Here is a 15,043-nt window from a genome sequence, read left to right as displayed (position 1 = left end):
TTACACCATCCACGTCCAACTCAAGATAGTTTCGCTTTATTACTTACTAAAGTGTTCAAGCGTTTTTGTCTCGCTATTCAAGAAAATATCTTGCAGTTTTATGAACAAGCAGAAATAATAAGGTTTCTTTCGTCCCGAGGGCAAAAGTTTGCGGAACCAATGTTGCCGTGTATTAACGTTAAATACGTTCCGTAAAGTTCATACCACATGGGTGTAATGTGTTATAATGGTAACTTGTTCCAGTTTTCGTGGAAAAAAGTGTTCGAGACAATTTCATAGATGAATTTATCATTGATTAGGCGTCTCAAATTCATATTTATTTTACACAAATAAGTCCCAAGGACATGTTAAGTCTGAAATGAAATGAAATGAAATGAAATATTTATTTTTTCAAGTAGGCATATTACAATGCGCATATGAACGTCAAATAAAGCTACGCCGGCTCTAACCCTACGCCTCAGCCTCGAGAAGATTTCAGTCCCCCCTCAGTTGGGAGGGGGGTATCCACTATGGGACCGGCAAGAAACTCGGCGGGCAACTTCTTTCAAAACATTACATCTTATAACTAACATGCATTAAATAACAAGATACAATTTAACATGCAAAAGTATTCATCAAAGAATATGAACAGACTAGGTACTCTATGGAAATTAATTTCAATAAATTATATTATTGCTTAATAATACGTCGTTCTTCTTCAGAGAAAACATATCAAATTGTCACAGAAGAAAAAGATAATATGAATCTCAATATCATTAAATATGTAATTTACCTACACAACATAAAATATAAAATATTTGATGTGCTTTCTTATCTGAACTGTGTCCTCTATACATAATACAATTATTTTAATTGCTATTCGTTTTTTGTAGTTTCTGGTTCGGGCCATGCATGTTTGTCTGTCAAATAGTCCTCGACTCTGTAATAAGCCTTTAACATCAATGATTTTTTTAAGTAGTTCTTAAGAGCTGGGAGGGGTAATCTCAAAGCAGTGTCAGGTAACTTATTATAAAAATGAATGCATTGCCCAACAAATGACTTCTGTACTTTACGGACACGAAACTTCTTTATGGCAAGCTTATTTTTGTTTCTAGTGTTATAATTATGGATATCAGAATTCTTAGTGAAACAGTCTAAATTCTTAACAACATAAATTATACTATCATAAATGTATTGGGAAGCTACAGTTAAGATATTAATTTCTTTGAAGAGTTCTCTTACTGATTCACGTGTTCCTAAGTTGTAAATAGAACGAATGGCTCTCTTTTGTAATACAAAGATAGTCTGTATGTCAGCTGCTTTGCCCCAAACCAGAATACCGTCTGACATTACACTGTGAAAATAACTATGATACACTAGGCGAGCTGTCTCAACATTAGTCAGTTGCCTGATTCTCCTAACGGCGTATGCGGCTGAACTTAATTTGCTTGCTAGTTTCCTTATATGAGGACTCCATTGTAGATTTTTGTCCAATGTTAAGCCAAGGAACAGTGTTGTATCTACCATCTCTAAGCATTCATCATTCAAAAGTATTTTTGTATCGATTGGTTTAACATTCGGCAGAGAGAATCGAATACATTTGGTTTTCTTAGAATTAAGAAGTAAATTGTTGACAGTAAACCACTGCAGTACATCAGCTAACGTGCTATTAATTACATTGTAATCCGTAGATTTTCGGTCAACATTAAAAAGCAGTGATGTATCATCAGCAAAAAGTACTATTTCACAAAAGTTTTTTACTATACATGGCAAATCATTTATATAAACCAAAAACAGGAATGGACCTAAAATTGAGCCTTGTGGCACTCCTAATTGGACAACAGTCCCGCTAGAGCGAGTTTTGTTAACAACTACTGTTTGTGTTCTATTGCTAAGGTAAGAAGACATAAAGTTTAGGGCATTTATAGACAAACCATAGTGTTCTAATTTCAAAATGAGCGTTCCATGATCCACACAATCAAAGGCTTTTGAAAGATCACAAAATATGCCAATTGCATCACAAGAATTTTCCCAAATATTATATATATGTTTAATGAGTACCGAAGCAGCATCGGTCGTGGAACGGCCCCTTGTAAAACCGAACTGTTTCCTTGTAAGTAATCTATGTCTGTTGAAGTGTCCCAGTAGATCATTTAACATTAGCTTCTCAAAGACTTTGCTTAGAACAGGAAGTATTGATATGGGACGGAAATTGGTTATATCACTCGAATCACCCGATTTAAAAAGCGGTATGACTTTGCTACATTTCATAAGATCTGGAAAGGTGCCTTGTGAAATTGAAATATTATATATTACGGCCAAGTAAGGTGCTATTATATCTATGACATGACTAATTACTTTAACTGATGTTCCCCATAAGTCTTCCGTTTTCTTTAAATTGAGTGACTTGAATGTTTTAACAATATTTACAGAGTCTACTTGACTAAATTCAAATGAATTATTACATTTCTTAACATTAGCACAAAGTAATGAATGGGCTTGAGCCGCAGAAGAATGTAAACATTTTGTGGTGTTAACGGCTATGTTTGAGAAATAATCTTCGAATGCCGAGGCAACATCGCTGTTCGACACTATTTGTTGATTATCTGATACAATGTTGACTTGACAATCGCGTGATTTACATTTACCAGCTTCTTTATTTATAATACTCCGAGTTGTTTTCACTTTGTTGTCCGACACTTTCAATTTAGAACTAATAAAGTTTTTCTTGGCAGTTAAACACACTTTCTTGAAGATTCTTGAGTAGTTTCTTACATAGTCCAGGAATTCTGAATTCTTGTTCAGCTCTCTCTCACCATAAAGTTCATAAAGTCTTTTTCTACTTTTGTGAATACCTACAGTAGCCCATTCACTAAACTTTGTTTTAACTTTTGACCCACTAATAGATTTCACTTTGAAATTGTTATTAAATTGATTCAGAATTACATTGAAAACTTCTTGATACAAATGATTACAGTCATAATGCGAAAATGGTATTATAGACAAACTATGTTGAATTTCATTTTTGAATGATTCCAAGCGAGATCCAGTAATGGGTCTATATGTTATTGTTTGTGGAGTATCATGAATAACGTTTAAGAAAGCTGCCCTTTGGCCGCTGTGATCGGAATGAAAACAGTTAAATAATTTCTTATCTATACATTCACAGTCACAAAAAATATTATCTAGGCATGTTGCACTAGTCACACCTACCCGGGTAGGTTCAAGAAATAAATTAAATAAATTAAATGATTTAAACAAACAGAGCATTTTAACAGTATTACTAGATGACTCGAGCAAGTTAACATTAAAATCTCCACATACAATAACATGTTTTTGGCCCTTGCACACTAACTTCAGAACATTTTCCATTGTAGATTCAAATATGCTGAAGTCAGCTGATGGTGGTCTATAAACACATACAATAATATATCTGTCTAATTCAACACATGAAATTTCTATAGTTCTTTCTATGGAATATTTTACAACATCTTTGCGCTCTTTACACTTCATACAATTTTTAACAATAATAAGGGAGCCACCATGAACAGCAGATTTTCTGGCAAAAAAACTAGCTAATTTAAAATTAACATAATCAAATATCAACTGTTCTTGTTTCAACCAATGTTCAGTAATACACATAACTTCAACATTATTACTATCTAAAAATAATCCTACTTCTAATTCTTTGCTGGAAAAACCCTGAATATTCTGGTGAACAACGTTCATACTCAGGTGTTTTTCCGCTGTCTTACAATCTAGTTTAAATGAGGCATGGGGTCCTTGGCTTTGTCAGCTGACTGAGACTTATATATAACACTATTACATCTATTTGGCTCAATATTGAAGGCCAATAACTCCACTAAATATATATAGAGTCTGAGCAAGAAACGAAGCTCAGACCCATAGAAAATGTTCAGGGAAACCTTTGTTGATTCTCGATTCTATGGAGCTAAAATGGTGTTTTTTTTACGCACTAGTGCGAGAAGTGGCTCATTATACTGTCAGGTCGAAACTTCGGAGACCTGTACTGAAAAACGTCGTACGATATACGTGCAAAAATTAAATCCGTAACTTGTGTCGATTTAAAACACTCCGGTCGTGTTTTAATTTATCGCCACTCATTACGAACTTCCTTTCTTACGAACTTGTATCGTAGGTACTCGTAATGTACTATTGTCACTTTTGTCTAAGGTTAGTATTTACTTTTGTATCGCTTCTGTATTTGAGTAGTCTGTTTATAGACTTTGCGCTCAGCATAATATTATAATGTTTAACATAATATTATAATATTTTTGATATTGCTGCACAAAGGCCCCCCACAAGGTGGACTGATGACCTGGTAAGGTCGCAGGAGTCCGCTGGATACGGGTGGCGCAGGACAGGTCATTGTGGCAATCTTTGGAGGAGATATAGGCCGAAAGACGTCCACTGCTGGACCTATGTCTTTCGGCTGATATGATAATGATGATGAAAAAGTTTACGACTTTAAAAATAAATGTTCTTATTTAAAATAAATGGGTTGATTACAGTCTGAAAGCTAGTTAATTACTGACGCGTTCAAATGGATATCCATTAATTAATAATCCCAAATAATGTTGAAATTCCCGTAATGTGATTAATTACCATGTTAATACAGCGCTCATTGGGATAAAAAGGCGTGAGCAATATTTATTAAAGTAATAAGTAACCTTTAAATATCTGCAACTTTAAAATCACATAAACACTCTAAGATCATATCTATATTCACTCCAAGCAGAGAGAATGAAGTGTAGATGATTCTTAAAGTTGTCCTTAACACAATAAAAAAAAAAGGTACAGCGGGGCAAATCTCGACTGGGGGGCAATTGTAACTAATCCATTTTTTCCATTATTACGCCGTGGCTTGCGTGGGCGACGGGCGCGCGATGGTCGCGCGACGGCGATGCGACGCATACGAAATCAAACCTTATCGATATGGAAGTATGAGACGCGACGGCGACGGTCGCGCGACCGTCGCCCACGCAAGACACGGCGTTACACATGTATCCACTGAACACGCCTACCATATATAACCGGTGGACACTGTTTAATAATGCAAACATTGTAAAACATGGAAAAAATGGACCAGTTACATTTGTCCCCCGTCGAGATTTACTGCGCTGTACCTTAATATGACATTTTTACACAGACTGATTGATTAATTTGTCCGCTAGTGGTATAGATTGACTAAGTCCCACGATAAGCTCAAGAAGGCTTGTGTTGTGGGTAACATGCATAGAAAACATCCATGACTCAGGAACAAATATCTGAGCTCATAACACAGGGTTCAAACTATAATAACCTCCGTTTTGGCCCATAGATATCGCTTGACATTTGTTGTTGAATAAACCAACGCATTTCCATTGAAAATGCTTCTCGTCGAGTAATATTTATTTCTATTACCTACTCCAATATCTCAATTTGTATATGATTAAATTAAACAAACCTTAAACTTAAGGTGTTTGAATGGTTCACGTTTATTTTCATAAGACTTATAGTGAAAAAAAAAACGTGATTTTTTTTAATTAAAATCAAAACCTTAACATTTTTGATTACTGTCAAAAAGGTAACCTTTTTGATTACAATCAAAAAGGTAATCAAGTCAAACTTTAAATTTATCTATATCCTACTTCATAACTTTTGAACCATAAACACAGCCTAACGTAATAAGGATGTCAAAACACAGAAATTGGGCACCGCCTAAACTAAATTCAGGTGAGGCCAAATCCTGAAACCGCATATGGCTTCGAAGTTTCCCGGCGTGAACCAATTAACCCCTGGGAGCATCCCTGCCGTATTAAAACAAAATTGGCTCCAATATAATTTCAGATGAAAATGAGGGCTAAGTTTACACTTTATGATTTTCGACAACCCTAGTTAGGGAGTTGGTATTGCTGTTTCAAGGGTTTTGAACCACTGTTTGATATGTTTTGTGTTGTTTAATACGTTATAAGGATAAAAATAGTTAGATACTCTTAGAAGGATAAAAATACTCTTCAAATAGTAAGGGTCAAAATGCCGATGTCAGGGTTAAGTTGGGGTTGAGTGGAAAATAAAGTCAAGGAAAAATTAAAAGAGATTACTAAAAATTATATATAGGCATACACCTATACGCCTGAAGAGGGGCCTCCGAATTGGCCCGAAACATGTCGCAGCAATAGCGATATAATAACGTGAGTACAACCGTATTTCAATTAATTATTTATATATAGGCATATGTAAGTCCGTATCTTAACCATAATAAACGATAAAGAAAATGGTACGGTGGTCTAGATGGTGTTACACCTTTGAGGGATGCTTGGCTAGATAGCGCTAATATGAATTATTGACATTTTAAGTTATTTTAACACATAATTATCAAGCAAAGAATGGGCCAAATTGTCAATTGTCAAAACGGAAGGTTTTGAGCCTGCGTCGAGAGATGGCAGTATACGCACTGTGCTTACACATTGTACTTTGACAGTAGGTAACTCGATATTCGATCCTCTTTGAACAGAAAAATACAGATAGAACAGATAACAAGAAAAATACGTATAATAATGCAAAATTGTAATACTTATACAATTTCAATGGCAAGGAGGTACAACTTTATTGTGAAAGTAAGTGAAAATCATATATTTTATTGAACAAGAATGTAATATAAAATTTGATATTCCGTTTTAATATAACGATATTTATTTTTAAAATCATTGTTTTCAATATAGTCTTACAAATGCGTAAGACGATATTGAACTCAATGATTTCAAAAACAATGCCAGGCTTTTATAAGATACATTTTATTAAAGCTCAATGAAAATTCGACTTCATATATTTTGTTTCACTGCAAACAAATTGATTTTACCAATAAAACCGTATTATTTCGCTTTGGGACAGTATATACATGAATTTCCCTCGCGGTAATAAAAGCTATGTTACAAAAAGTATCGTAAAAATAATATTGCCCATGCACCCGACATAGATTGATGTGGCCGAGTGTGATGTATATTTGTACAACATACAGGGTACAATAATGTTCTGTATACATTTTTTTTGTCACGTTTCTATATTCACAGCTGTGTTGTTGACTTATGTAATGTAATTTCGCTCCTTGTTAGTAATCACGATTAATCGTTCCCTAGTGGTTACTAACAACGAAAAAAATTCGTTACATTTTTCATCGTCAAAACACTCATAAAAATATTAATATTATCATCAATGTAATTTGAGTATGAAAAAAGAAGGCAAATGAGCAGACAGGTCGCCTGATGGTAAGCGATCGCTGCTGCCCATGGACACACGAAACACCAGAGGTGTTGGAGGGGCGTTGCCTGCCTTAATGTCAAATGGGAGGTAATGTAACCATTTAACTACATTTTCCCCCTAGAAACTATACAATTTAATTGAACTTTTTTGACATTATAGCCTTTTAAGAATGTATAAGAAACGAACAAGGTGCTATCAGAGTTAGCACCTAAGTAGTAAATATTTTCTTTCTGGGACTCAAATTTGTCACTCGATGCAAATATGAAATTTCTAATTCACCTATTTTCTTGGTTACCTATTATATCTAGGTGTTGCGGCTAACAACATGTTCAAGCCGTAACAATCAGGTAAAACAATCACATGTGGAATCCGATCGGAACGCGGCGCGGTGCCGAGGCATTTGCGGCATCCGCCTAGTTTTATCATTTCTATTCCATCAAGGCTATCTATTGCTAACCCACTATTTGAGGCTACGTTTCTTTAAATGTTGTAGTCTTACTTTTATAGTCTTTACCACTTTAGTACTTAATTTATTTTTAATTAAAAAAAAAACATGTAAAATGTATAAAATTACGTAGCATGCTAGTATAGTTGGACTTCTCGCGCGCGACTAAATAAAGCTATTATGAGCAACTTCAAACGCATCTTCGCACTTGTCCGTCTGTCTGTCTGTAGCATCGTAGCTCCCGAACGGATGAACCGATTTAAGCGCATCGTCTTCGTGGGCTAGGTCACCTTGAAAGGATGAGTGAAGATCGGGCAGTCAAAAAAGCTTACTTGGGAAGACCAAATGGACGCCATCCTGCTGGTCACCCAAAATATCGTTGGGCAGATAGAGTGGAGGTTGACCTCCGATCAAAGTGGCGTGCTCTTGTGTTAGAGGCCAAAACTCATTTTGGATAATAACCCAAAGCGCCAGCCAAGTAAGTAAGTAAGAATGAGCAACTTCAAGAATGGACTAATGATCCACCATGCAACTCAAGCTAACTCGCCAGGTAGCATTAAATTGAAATTGGTATATTTCAGGTCTAAACTTGAATTTGTTATTGAGTTTGATCCTACTGATTTTGATGTTTTCATTACAAATGCTGATTATGTTCCACGGTGGCCACATTATTATAAACTCAAAAAGGCTTTTAGAGAAAAAATATATTTTAGGCACACTAATTAAAGCTTTTACCAAGATTTGAACCCGATCTAGGCTAAACCGTCTATTAAATAAACTTTCCACTACGAAACTAAATGAAAATAAACAAATCTGTTAACCCTTTCCTACACATTGAATTCAGAACGGTAACTTATAATTATCCAGTATTACAAACCCGGCCGCACCTGCCTTAAATTCTACTTTAAAATGTACCGTGCTAAAGTATTCTGAACAAGCGTGTACCGAAATGTTCCGAAAATGTACCGAAAACTAGGGGTTTATAGCCTGCATGGCTAGCTTTAGACGGAGGCAAATCGCTTAAGCTCCCACCCTAGTGTTTTGCCACCTGGGTCCCTAGAGTATTATGGGGTGATTTTCGGTACCGGGACATTTACGGGGCTGAGCGTTTGCACCTAATTTGGGACAGTGGGATTACAGTCATGTTTTAATTTGGTTGATTTGGTCTTTGGTTTTGGTTTGATTGTAAAAAGCTTTCATTTAACGATAAGCTTTTATATCATTTCATATGTTTTGGTTTTACAAAAGCACAAAGGCAAAACTAGAATAATTACGGCGCTTAGAATAGCCCGGTATTTAAGCTTTCCCATTTTTTAAATGTCATGTTTTTGTTAGAATGAGCATGATCTTAAATTATATATGTGTCCATGGTCAGTTAGCACTATCCATAAGTATATTTCTAAAATGAGGAAAACACAAAAGAAATATAACGATGGGTCACTTTAGTCGCTAACGCCGTGGCTTGCGTGGGCGACGGTCGCGCGATGGTCGCGCGATGGTCGCGCGACGGCGATGCGACGCATACGAAATCAAACCTTATCGATATGGAAGTAGACGATGCGATGAGACCGTCGCCCACGCAAGACACGGCGTAATACCTTACACTTATCTGACGGTGACATAGAACAGGCCAATGGCCATTAAACTACTAAATACGAATAAAATTATCTTAGCTAAATTTACACGCAAAGAAAATTACATACATACATACATACATACATACAATCACGCCTGTTTCCCAGAGGGGTAGGCAGAGATCACGGATTTCCATTTACTACGATCCTGACAAACCACTTTCGCTTCACACACTTTCATAACATTTCTCATACACGCTCGTCGGTTTCGAGTACTTCTGACCTGGCCTCTTTGCAATATTTCCCCGATTTGATCAAGAAAAGTTCGCCTAGGTCTTCCACTACCAACTGACCCTTCCACTCCTTTTTCATATACTTTCTTCGTTAATCTCCTCTCATCCATCCTCTCTACATGCCCAAACCACCTTAACATACCCATCTCAATCTTTGTCACCACATCTACATCCACTCCACACTTCTCTCTTATCACGCTATTTCTGATCCTATCACTCAACTTTACACCAGCCATGCTTCTTAACGCTCTCATTTCTACGGCATTCACTTGACTTTGAAGTCTTTTCTCCCACACCCAACTTTCACTACCATACATAAGTGTAGGCACCAAAACTCCTCTATGCACCGCCAGACGTGCTTTTTGCGACACTTTCTGGCTGCCCATAAAAGCGTTTAGTGCTCCATTCACTCTATTCCCAGCATTCACTCTCCTTTCAATATCTTTTCCATGTTTACCGTCCCTTGTAAACAACGTTCCCAAATACACAAACTCTTTCACTTACAAAATTACAATCACCGATAAAACTCGAACCTAAATCATGATTTTTTTTTATAACTTCAAGACAAATCATACATCAAGAAAACGTTAAATAGGACACGTAACAGTAGTAGCGTACATACAATAACCTAACCGCAAAATTAAAATTTTGAAAAAACCCCCGACCGCGACATAGTTGACCGATTTTCATGAAACACGGCTAAGAATACTCCTGACTAACTTAGATTTCAGACAAAAAAAAAACTAAATCGAAATCGGTTCATCCGTTCGGGAGCTACGATGCCACAGACAGACACACACAAGACAGACAGACAGACAAACAGACAGACAGACAGACAAACAGCTATCTATCTGTTTGTCTGTCTGTACACGTCAAACTTATAACATTCCGTTGTTTTTGCGTCGGGGGTTAAAAATTACTGAAGCAGTTTAAAAAAACGTTATACAAATGTGCGGTATATATATAAAGAAGGTATTAACGATAAACCATTTGTTTCAACGATAAACGTTCAGCGTACCTCAGAACTCCTCTGGGAGGCAGTCAAAGGCATAAAGCTCAAAATTTCAGTCAGAAAAGAATCCGTACTAATAACATTATTCCGTTCGTGTATATTCCTGAAAGTGTGTCTGTCTGTGTGTTACGTGTTTAGTACTGTTTAGATCGCATTTAGTAGAGTTTGTTTTAGTCCCTAGAAACGACAATATTACATTACGTAACGATACAAGTGCGAAAAGGAAATCGTGCGAAAAAGTTACGACTCGTGATTTAAAACACTCCCTTCGGGTGTGATTTAATTTATTTCCACTGAAATAAAATTTCTCCTTCCTCTTTTCCGCATTTGTATAAATAGTAAGGTATTATTTTATACCGTTAATTATCCTTAACATATTTGTTTTCCATCCAAATAGTGATCGAGATAATTGAGACTACGCCTGTTAAATGATGTATGCATTTTGAACAAATTGAGTAAATATTGCCTTTATGTTTTTATCAGGCGCTATCCACATTTTTTATTCTACACCATGGACTTTCAATAGGGACTGAGCTCACACTTTTTTGCCATACTAAATTGAACTTTATCACCGGTGCAGAAAGGCGTTCTTATCAGACTAGTAAAAATGTGTCCACATGAGAGGGTCAAAGTTGGGGCTGGTGTCCCTCTCGCACTTGTGACCAGTGTTAAAGAGATTACTATAGTAGTAGTATTTTTACCTCTATGATAACTAAGTTTATAAACTTCTTAAATTATTTTTGTTTTGTATCGAGGCAAGGATATTAATACCTTGTAAGCCCTAAGAGCCCAAAACATCCCCGAAAGCTACATCGCAATCGTTGCCGACATGTATGAAAGGGTAAATACGAAGGTACGATGTCCAGCCGGAGTTGGCGCAGAGTTCGATGTAAAGATGGGAGTACACCAGGGCTCAGCACTTAGCCCCCATCTTTTCAACCTCGTAATGGACTTTTTAACGTCCAAATCTCAACAACCCACACCCTGGAATATACTATACGCGGACGATGTGGTCTTAATTGACAAGGATCCGTCAGCCCTCCAATTGACGCTTGAAAGATGGAGATCGGCCTTGGAAAAGGCAGGACTCCGGATAAATAGGCAAAAAACGGAACACATGCACTGCAACTCTTCCGGGAATAACATCCAGCACACGCTCTATGTTCAACACACTGCCTTAAGAACTGTGCCTACCTTTAAGTATTCAGGAAGCGTACTGGCAAACGACGGCACCATCGACGCTGATATCACTAATCGCATTGGCGCCGGCTGGCAGAAATGGAGAGAACTAACTGGAGTGCTGTGCGATACTAGAATGCCAGTAAGGGTTAAAGGAAAAGTCTATAAAACAGCAGTCAGACCAGCGATGACATACGGAGCGGAATGCTGGCCCTTGAAAAAGCAACAGACCGACAAGCTGCACGTTGCTGAAATGAAGATGCTGAGGTGGTCATCAGGGGTCACACTACTAGACAGGGTACCTAACCGGTATATCCGTGGCAGCTTTAAAATAAGGCCAATACCTGACAAGCTGGAAGAAACACGACTACGCTGGTACGGCCATGTCATGAGGAGGCCAGTCAACCACATGACACGAAAAGTGCTGGAACTGGAATCGAAACCAAGACTTCGCGGGGGATCTCGAACTACATGGATGTCTGTCATAAGGAAAGACCTAAAGAATTCCAACACGAACACAGAGACGACCCAGAAAAGACCACTCTGGAGACTTAGGACTAGGAGAGCCGACCCCAAATAGAGATGGGACTAAGGCCTGAAGAAGAAGAAGAGATTAATACCTTGTAACGAATTGGTAAGTCATTATTCTGAAGCCATGAAACCAAAGATTTGCGCAATAAATAAAAACTTTTAATTCGGTATTAGTAGATTTTGTAGTAACTTTGAATATTGACTGGTATCCCCAAAGAATGACAGTGATGACGTCATCCAAATAATTTTGACAGTGGCAATAAGTGCGAGAGGGACACCAGCCCCTCCCACTTTACCCTCCCACGTGGACACACTTTTTGGCCTAACAACTCAATCTAGCTTAATAATATATAAATCTATGTTCTACACAGACAAAGTCGCGAGGTGAAGTTAGTATATAATTTGTAAGTCCATGAATTCTGTACCGTAGGCGGCCATAAAATGATTACTTCGGAGAAAAAGTTGCTGTGCGGTCAATTAGGAAAGGAATAAGTTTTGTAATCTGTTTATGATTTATTTCGAAAGATTTCTTGTTTAATTAGCCATTTACCTTGTTTCTTGCCTTGTTTTGTTTCAGAAAATTTAGATAATATGATAACGGAATTCCCTTTAATTTGTAGAGTTTGTAATTATCTACTTCCCTTGTGCTGAATATTTCGGAGTATTTAATGAAGATAAGTAGAAATTGTTTGGCTGGTTTTATCTTAGCAATTATTGGAATGTTTGCCGTATGCATCCACAGAGGTGGGCTAAAGTAGCCACAGTATGGATGCCGCAAGACGGACGAGGATCTGGCAGGCCCAGACGGAGATGGCGGGATGACCTGGACGTGTATCTCAACAACTGGCCGGAGATCGCCCAGAACCGGGACGAGTGGAAATCTAAGGGGGGGGCCTTTGCCCAGCAGTGGGACACAATGTAGGCTTGTAATAATAATAATAATTATGGATGTCGCTTTTTGTGGGGGCCCATCTTGTGGGGACGAGTCACCGTCTGCCGGAAATAAAATTGGATACCGTTTTATTAGGCAGGCGTCCGGTTTTTTATCCATAGCCCAGTATTTAGTCCATCACTTTCATCAAAATAGACCAGTTCATTTTAGATTCCATTAACTCTCAAATAGTCCTTACACCCTGGCGGGTGTTGCCTCGGCGTGTGTCCCATGATACGGGCAAGGGCAACATCCGCTCGGTGTACCCCTTACATTTCATTAAAGTGTCGAAAGGGCCTCTACGTGTTGGCTTCGGCCCCGCGCACGCCTCCCAAAGGTCCGGAATACCATTGTTCCGTGATGGGAAAGATAATAATTATTGGAATTAGTAACAGTTGTGTTAATGAACTTTTAAGGTACTTATCTGCTTCAAAGTGTTTCATAAATTACTATTTCATTTTCATTTATTTGACAAGTAACAAGACTCATACAATTTGTTAGTATACAGTAATTATTCTTATCTCGAATGTGTTAGTAAATACCCACAAACTAAAAAACAACAAAATCTAAACATAGTATATGTAGGCTGCGGGAATCGTGCAAATATGAATAATACTAGCTTTTGCCCGCGGCTTCGCTCGCGTTAGAAAGAGACAAAAAGTAGCCTATGTCACTCTCCATCCCTTCAACAGAACTATCTCCACTTAAAAAATCACGACAATTCATCGCTCCGTTTTGCCGTGAAGGACGGACAAACAAACAGACACACACACTTTCCCATTTATAATATTAGTGAGATTTAAAAATCATATCAAAATAAAGCAAAAAGTCGGAAACAACGCCTAAAGAGACTACCATCAATGTTAAAAAAGTCAAAACTAAAAATATTGTATTATCATGCACACCGGGACAATTTTGACGGGGGTCAATTCAAAAAACATGATTTGTAACTACCAGCAGCGGCTGGTCCATATAAGCCGATTCCCACCGGCTTGCCTAAAATTGATTACTTACTAGTAAAGTTCCTAATGAAATTTTCACCAGCCGCCACTGGTAACTACTAACTAAAATACAATAACTGAAACTGCAATGAATAGTTTCTGTGAATGAGCGAGCTTGCTCGGAAAATAGGCGTCGACAAGGAATTTCATTCCTCGATAGTGCTGTCCATAGGAAAAGAAGAAGCAAAGCTCTTTCTGTGAGTTTGTGGAATATCTGCCTGCTTGATGGAAAGCGGTCACCGTAACCTATGGACGCCTGCAACTCACGGAGTGTCACATGCGCGTTGCAAACCCATTATAAGCTTGTAGCTCTAAGGAGGGTTCGGGTTGCCGACGACTCAAAGGAGACGGAACAAATTAGTTCCGTACGTAGGTCCTTCCGTCACCAGCACACCGCACCCTCGTTGAGCTCTGGCAGCCTTACTCACCGGCAGGAACACAACACTATGAGGGTCTAGTGCTATTTGGCTGCGGTCTTCTGTAAGGCGGAGTGTACTTCCCCAGCTGGGCTCTGCTCTAAATTCGAGCCAAGATGATATCCGCTGTGCTGTGCCCTACCACATAAAGCGGAATATCATTCGCTATGCTATTTCTTAACCTATTTTACCTTAATTACTAAAGTGCGACTCCCCCTTCCTTCCCTAGCCTATAACTGTGTGTCTAAAAGTCTCAAATTACCTGATAGATTATACGGACGCGGATACCAAAGCTTTGGAATGCAAATACCCCCTACTCCATGATAACACGTATAGCGATGTAACTAAGCAAAGCGTATGCATCTGAGAGCTCAATTAGTTGAACTGCAGCTTTCAACAACAATGGACTGAGCGATCTA

At 37.9% G+C, this 15,043-nt stretch overlaps 1 protein-coding gene across 1 annotated transcript in view; it reads right to left on the bottom strand.

Moving 5' to 3' along the window:
- LOC125232310 (hemicentin-2-like) overlaps positions 1-15,043 on the bottom strand; it is a 340,497-nt gene that overhangs the window by 124,649 nt on the left and 200,805 nt on the right.

This window comes from Leguminivora glycinivorella, chromosome 13 (genome assembly GCF_023078275.1).
Source record: "Leguminivora glycinivorella isolate SPB_JAAS2020 chromosome 13, LegGlyc_1.1, whole genome shotgun sequence".
Classification (NCBI taxonomy): Eukaryota; Metazoa; Arthropoda; class Insecta; order Lepidoptera; family Tortricidae; genus Leguminivora; species Leguminivora glycinivorella.
The sequence above is the reverse complement of the archived record's forward strand: the minus strand, read 5'-3'. Positions and strand labels throughout refer to the sequence as shown.